The sequence below is a fragment of the Saccostrea cucullata genome, unplaced genomic scaffold (assembly GCF_032062105.1).
Source record: "Saccostrea cucullata isolate Sc308-1 unplaced genomic scaffold, CSIRO_AGI_Scuc_v1 ctg19980, whole genome shotgun sequence".
NCBI classification, from domain to species: Eukaryota; Metazoa; Mollusca; class Bivalvia; order Ostreida; family Ostreidae; genus Saccostrea; species Saccostrea cuccullata.
Window position 1 is genome coordinate 1 of NW_026938026.1, and position 8,210 is coordinate 8,210.

Genomic DNA, 8,210 nt, shown 5'->3' on the forward strand with positions numbered 1-8,210 from the left:
CGGTCCTTTCGCCATCGCGGCGTCAAAGACTTTACCTGGACACTTGGGTATTGCACAATGGGTTTTCCCCCCGCGAAGTCTATTTATGAGAAAAAAAAATTAATATTTTTTAGTGTTTAAGGAAACGTTGAACCTACGTTTGCAAAAGTTCTTAGACATTCAAAGATATTTAATTCCTTCTTTATCAAATCAAGAAACTGGTTATACGTAAAATCAGCAAATAGGGGTCTTTACTTATGTCATGAATATCACAGAAAAAGATAGAAAGAAAGACAAAGAAATTTAAAAAATCGACTTTTAATCCCCTTTTCTGTGACGACCGGAAGAATTGACGACGGAAAAAATGTTGTTCGACACATCTTCAAGTCCAGATCTATGATATCTGACACAGTAAACTTTCATATCTTCAGCTGTTCTGGAGAAATGGACCGGACAAAGGTCATTTCCAAAAGTTGGTCAATACGAAAATAGTAAGAATATTACAAAATGTCACTGGGTGAAAAAAGTGGTTTCCCATCATGGGAAACTTTATGGAAACCACATGGAAACCTCAAGTTTACATCATGTTTCCCAGTGGTTTCCGTAGCGGATGCTAGGTTATTCCGCCAAGTTTCCGTGACACGGAAACCCCCTACGCTCCGATTCCATAAGGTATCCTGAACCACGGAAACCTCTGTAAACCTGAAGTTTCCCGAACATCCACGTAGTTTCCCGTAATGGGAAACCTGAAGATTCCACTGGTTTCCAGAATCAGGAAACTTGATGGAATCGGAGCGTAGGGGGTTTCCGTGGAATGGAAACTTGGTGGAATCTTTAGGTTTCCTTTTACGGGAAACTACATGGAAGCTCGGGAAACCTCACGATTCCTAAAGTTTCCTTGACTCAGGAAACCACATGGAATTGGAGCGTAGTGGTTTCCGTGGAATGGAAACTTGATGGAATCTTTAGGTTTCCTTATACGGGAAACTACATGGACGCTCGGGAAACCTCACAATTCCTAAAGTTTCCTCGAATCAGGAAACCATATGGAATATGAGCGTAGTGGTTTCCGTGGAATGGAAACTTGATGGAATCTTAAGGTTTTCTTTTATGGGAAACTACATGGAAGCTCGTGAACCTTATGATTCCTGAAGTTTCCTTGACTCAGGAAACTATATGGAACTTGTGTAGCACTTTCTGTGTGGGGGAAACTTGGTGGAATTATCTGGAGTCCCATTCCTGGTGGAAATTACTGGGTAACTTCAAGATTCCCTAACTTTTCTAAAGGAAGCAATGTGAAATAATGCGTATTCTTTTAAAAATCTATCAAAAAAATTTATTACATGTAAAAGAAAAAAGCATTACCATTTTATGTGTTTAATAATTCATTTGATGTACAAAAACTGTAACTGAATTTTTCAATGATATCAAAATATTAAATAAATTCATATATCTTAGATAAACAATGGAACAGTCTTTCACATTTAAGTCCATTCATAAGGGTCATTAAGTACTTCTTTCAACATCAGTTTCCTGGTTTTCTTCACATCACATATGATCTGCAATATTCATACAAAATTATTATATGATGTCAGAATTATAATGCTTGAATACAACTTAGAAATCTGAAAGATCAGTCAATGTCCTTTAAAATACCAATATCAATAATTACTTTCCATGACCATGATACATATGATTTCAGCATTTAATGTATCTCTTTAATATTTAATGCTTTATGATAAGTGAAAAAAAATAACATAATATAAATAATGTTTTCAGCCTTATTATGTCATTGAGAATATATTACTACATGTATCTCATACTAAGAACCCTGCTTTAAGTTTGATTAGTTTGAGAGAAAACATGCCCTTTATAATAACAAAAATATTAGGGAGAGATTTTTTTTTTTAATTTTGATATTCAACCTAGAAATTGGTTTAAGATCATTGCAGACTCTCCACCCCATTGCACAAAAGCTAGATTACACCAGGGGAGAAATATACTCTGGACTACGATTTTAAATAAAGATATACAGTAGATTTTGATACTGACCTTTGACCTAGAAAATTAGTCCAAGGTCACTCTTCATCCTCTATCCACAGGCTCTCTGTAGTTTAAGTTTGAGAGAGAAATATGCTCAGAACAAGTGATTATCAGATGGTGTGATTGGTAGACACTGTCTTAGGGCATCCACAGAACAGGACCTAAAAATAATGCAATATATATGTATTACAGTATATATACACATGTACTTGTATGCTAATGATTTATCATATGCTGCATTGGACACATGATTTTATCATGGTTTAAGTATACATGTATCTTATGAGTAATTTTATACCGGTATTGCATGTACGCTCAGTTTATTTAAGAAATAAATAACAAGTTTATAAACTTCAATGGGAGAGATACCACAAATGTATATATATTATAAACAAGTAATTTAATTTTTTTTTTTTTTTTTTTACATATATTGACCAACATTATATACATCCATTCATCCTGTTCATGAATTGGCTGATCAAAATTCAGTGAGTTTTAGATCTATATGATATACCATAAAGGACTTTCACATTTACAAAAGTTATTCCCCTTCTCAGGGTCGATCTGGGGTCAACCGGCTTAAGACGCTGTTTTCCCTCTTTAACCGTATCAACTTTGAGGGACAATATCTTAGAAATAAAATCTGTATGAACATATTCATTATGATTTTCATGTTGCCCCCATACTCTGGCAATACAGATCATAATTGTCCAATATTTTTGAAGATTGAAAATATTAACAAGTAACTTACAAAGGACAAAGTGGGAAAAATGAGCGATACGCCGACAATTGGAGAAAACTCTTGGGAATGTGAAATTCGTCTATTGGTGATGACAATTCCTGTTTTAATGTCACTGAAAAAATAAGAGACATTAAAAATTTAAGCCCTATTGTCATACACGCATGCTGTTTTTTTATCCATATAACCTTTTAGTATCATAAAATTTACCAAAGTTTAATACTTCAAATAATTTCATTGAATATCTATAAAATAAAGGAAACTCTAAAAACTTAGTGACTTGCAGAAATTATTCCTTGGAGAGAAAAAAATCTATCATATTTCATACAAATGAGCCTTTTTTATTCATTTAGAACATATGGTATGTGCCTCATTTCCCCCAAGAAATTTTCAAAGACAATGGACTATCTGTAAGCAGAAATCATTGCTGTTTACTTACAATGGAAAAATTTATGAAAATAATTAATTTCCTATTTTTTTTTATTTTAAATAATGCTAAAAATAATTTAATCTACTAAAAATAATCTAACTGACTGTAAAATAACATTTTTCATAATCTTAATCTATGGGCAGATCACTCTAACTTCATAAAACTACCTGATATTAAAGTAGAACTCTTTAGTGAGCAGTTTTTAGAGCTTCCTTTAAGTAATCAAAATACTGGACAGCAAGAAATCAGTTAATAAGCATTTCCTTTTTTTTCATTCAAATTTTTGGAGAGATCTCAGATTTTTTTCCTGTTCAATTCAGGTTCAAGACGACAAAGTTTTATTGAAGTGTATGTATTAGAGAACTGATTGTATGTCAATCATAGCAATACACACATAACATGGAGGGGGCAAATTGTTTCAGCCCTAGCTTTTACATAAAACTTCTTGTAGCTCACAGCTGATATACCACAGTTCAGTATTTAAATAAAATTTAGAATCTTTTTTTTTCAGGCAATTGTCATATACATACTAATCATGAATGAATTACCACTTACCAAATGACCACATCCTGAATCATCATACATTTTCTATGATTTTATCTCACTGGTTTTCTTTTAAAGTCACAGTTTTTTTCTCTCTGAAATAATAAATTATGTCCAGGTACTATTGCATTCTAATTTAAACTAATTATGTAATAGCATTAGAAACAACCGGAATGGAAGAAAAAATAACCAGAAGTCTCTGTCGAGACTGTAGCTCTACTGGTTTGTACTTATCAAAAACTGATGCACAGAATTATGTATCTTAGTATAGTCTACTTGTGTGCCAAGTTATATTGAAATCAGACTAAAATTTAAGGAGGAGTAGTGTTTGCAGACAGATGGACAGACAGACAGCGGACGCCGGACGCATTACTTTCGCATAAGCTCTTCTGGTCTCTGACCAGTAGAGCTAAAAACAAGATGCGCTTGTGAAACACAGCAACACAGTTCAAAAATGCAATTTTTTTTTAGCATACAGGTCACAGTCAAGATCACATAATCATTGTCCTTGTTGCCATTTGAAAGCACTTCATTAGTGGAGTATGCATACTAAATATGAAGCCACTATCTCGTATAGTTCTAAAGTTATGGTGAAGGTTTAAGTTGACAACAGACACTCAGACAGACACACACTGACAGATATACAGTTATGGCAAAAGTTTGAACATTATAACTTGGTATACACACAGCCACTTCGAGGTATCAAGGGTAAAATTCACAGCACAGCGGGACTGCATTTTGACTTCGAGGGATCAAGGGTTTCGAGAGATCAGGAGTTCGAGAAATCAAGAGCAAATCTGCTTAGTTATATAGTGGAAAAAATCGGGACCGGAGACACTTCAAGTGATCAAGAACTTCCGAGAAATGAAGTTCAAGCCATCAAGAGTTACCTGTATATACAGATATAAGAAGCATGTTATTATTTGCAATTTTGACCTAATGACAGCTTAATCTGTTCAGTAAGACAATACCGTGTACATGTATGTAAGTAGTTTTATTGTGCATGATTATTTACTTATTTTCTTGATCTTCTCAACTTGAAGTGTTCTGTATTCTATTACCAAGTTTGTAATAAACATAATGAAACATACCCTTTTCCACATCACAATTCACATCCTGTATCAGACCTTAGACCAATATCAGCCCTAGGGCCTCTGTCCCTCTGGCTGATATTGGTGTCTCGGGCTAGGATGTGATAAATTGGAAAAGAGTATGTATTATTCGTTATACATTGACCTACTCAGGTCAATAATTGTGAAAAAACTGATAATTCAAGCTGATGATTCATTTGCATTTCTTGACATACTATCAATGTTAATTCACTATTAGGCTTTTCTTTTTTTTACATCTTCATCTCAACAGGTTAGACATTACAAAAAAATCTTTTGAGCAGCAGTGATTGGGATAAGCACGCGCCCTGCGCCATAGTCGCATTAAATTTCAAAATGTCACATTAAAATTAAAATCGCTGCGCCATCGTGGCGCATATATAATCATGCACTACCTACTTTTAAACTTTGAGCTTTCCCCCAAGCGTTTGTAGTATTTCCCAAAACAATCGCTGTCAATTTACGCTTGATAAAATAGTATTTAATGTCGTTCAATTAAAGCGTTCATATGACTTTCTTTTCTCCAGTATCTAATCAAACAGTTACGTGTTTTCTGCTTGGCTAATGCACAGGAAATAAACTGGTGTCAGGCATGCAGCATGCTGCCTAAGAAAATACTTCGTACCGATAATGGGCAGACTTTTCTTAATTTTAACAATCCTAACAAACAGAATTCAAGTAGATTGGTAGAAAATGACCCGGAAGAAGTATAACATACTGACAGAACGAATGGAGATGAATCTGGCGGTAAGACTGATGTAGTCTCGGAGGAAAAACCGAAACGAAAATTTAACATGAATCGGAGGGAAGCAGTATAGATCTTAACCAGGCTTTAAATCATTTTAAAGATGTCAAACATCGGAGACAAAAAATAAAGAATTGAAATTAATTTGCCGTGTTTATTTATTTTCTGACACTTGTGAATTTGAATATACTAATTTTGTATATTTTAATGTCGTCATTTAATAATTTGACAATTTCAATTAAGTAAAGTCAACTGAAATTCTAACAGCAAGAAATCAATTGCAAGTTTGTAACTAGGAAATGTCCCATTAAAAAGTCTGTTTGGCGCATTGAATTTTGAAATGTCACATTGACACTGACTTAGAGTGCGCCATTGTCACATTTACTCCCTAGCTTAGGCCAGGATAAATAAATAGTGTGTTTCCTAATCCACCCTGAGAAAAAATAGGGTAGGTAGGTAGGAAAAACATTTTATTTTATTTAAACATTTTATTGGCAAGCACGCTGCCATTTTCCTCTATAGAAAAAACATTCAAAATATTTCTGATTAATGTGCCTATGATAAGCATTTTTCAAACAGGGAAGTGATTCAGATTAAGATTTTTAACAGTAAAACTAGAATAATTAATTAGGGTTTTCATATTGAACTGTAACTATAGGACATCTGGCATATTTACCAGAAAAGTTAAAGGACATTCTGTCTAAACTTCCTAAAATTATAGGCCAATTAATAGTGTCGGGTCCGTTCAACATTTATCATTTTAGCAAGCCAAGTTATAGTTGAAAATATACAATTCCTTTTAAAATTCTTTCATCCCATGCTTAAATGAAGTCAGGTCAATGTCTTAAGAAGTAAAATACTGAACAAGTGTCACTCAATTGGTTTCATTTAATTTTTTAATATAACATTATTTTAAGTCATTTTTACCGAATTCTCGTTGCCGGATAGTAAAGGGAAATTGGAAAAATAATTAAAATCGATTATCGGTAATAATCGGCTGGACATAATTGATTAGAATCAATTTTTTTATCATTAATGAAATTAATATAGAATAGTTATTTAACTTGCTCAGATTTCAGTCAGACTTTAAAAAAAAATCATTTAATTTCATAAAATATTCAAAAATGTTCATTAATTTTCTTTTAATAAAGTGGAAAATAATATATTTTGTTTACTTTAAACTAAATCATTACAATGAAACAGAAGGGGAATTTACTTTTTTTTTTTAAATTCCATTCAATGGGTATTTTACTGATATTAGTCCCACCTTTATTACATGTACATCAGTACAGGTATTTATTTCTTGGGATTACAACATGTACAAGTTTTAAAAGTAGTTATCCAAAAATTAGACTTGTTAGTCTGATTATATGTATTACGTTAATTTACAGATTGTCTAGACTAAACAAATGATTTCCTTTCTATAGTAAAACCTTGCAACATTGTCTTTTTCCTGTTATGAGTCTGACCCCATATTCAATCATGGCGGTAAAAATATCAACAAGGCATGGAATCCTTCGATGTTTTAAACATTCATCACTACTTTTGTGTTCTTTGCACTTGGATTTGGAAGTAAAATTAAAGTATTTTTTGTCAAGATCTAATACTCAAATGGTGTTGACTGATGAAATCTGCAGTTGCAGAAAGAAGTAAAAAAAATAATCGGATCTGAATGGGGGAAAATATACGACTGCCCTTTACATACAGAAGTCATTCGGCCGTTATGTCTGATCAATGTTAAACTTACAGGCCATTTTGGCAGGTAAATTTTATTTTTTTCCCTGCCATTTGAATTTTTATCAGTATAAATGGCCGAGGGTCGACACCAATCTGAAACCCTGTTACTCCTGGAAATATATGACAGAAAAAAATGTTCAGGATCGGCTCGAATATTCTAGGGTCGGTCGGGGAACCGGAAACACACTATTTATTTATTTAGGCCTTATCCCAATCACTGGAGCAGTAAACTATAAACAATAAAACAAACCTAATCTCTTCAGAAAAGTGGACAGGCTTTCACCTACATTCACTTTTTTATGTATATTTTTCCTCCATATCATCGTCATGCATATGATTAAGGATTATGCTATTCGCTACAATCTATTCCAACTGTTCTGATGAGGATATCCTTCATGAATAATCGGATAAGCTAAGATTGAAGACACTTTTTGTAAAAATATCGATGCTTTTATCAAAGTTTTGAACCAAAAATATTTAATTTATACCTTGCCATAAGTCGTAAGTTCCAAAAAACAAGAGTTGGCTATCCGAAAAGTCAGAAAACACATGTATTCAAACCGGATGTTCTACAGTCTGAATTTAACTACAAAACCATGCTCGGTGTAACTATTATCATCCGGATAATTTGAGCGGGGTTAAATTTTTTTTTTTTTAATTCAGAAAAGTATTCATTTATATATAGAGAGAGAACATACATTTTAATAAACATGATAAAAGGCGAAACGTTGCCATTTTACAACATACAGCATGCACGGTGCCTTTGGGGCCTCAATAATCTAAGTTATGCTATATCACTTTCTCAATTTTTTTTTTCTCTCTCTCTCTCTTTCTCTCTGCAATATACATACTTAACAATTTAAAACTTAGGTATCCAAATTTTTA

General features: G+C 33.1%; 1 long non-coding RNA gene across 2 annotated transcripts; it reads right to left on the minus strand.

The window, feature by feature from the left end:
- Window positions 1-1,349: 1,349 nt before the first annotated feature.
- Window positions 1,350-7,891, minus strand: LOC134249295 (uncharacterized). 2 transcript variants are annotated; one of them, XR_009988246.1, is made up of 5 exons: window positions 7,814-7,891; window positions 3,747-3,829; window positions 2,774-2,876; window positions 2,032-2,183; window positions 1,350-1,538 (listed from the first exon to the last, which is right to left on the minus strand). It is a non-coding gene; the product is annotated as an uncharacterized LOC134249295 (long non-coding RNA). The 2 variants fall into 2 exon arrangements; XR_009988247.1 differs by having other exon boundaries at window positions 2,028-2,183.
- Between the last annotated feature and the right edge of the window lie 319 nt (window positions 7,892-8,210).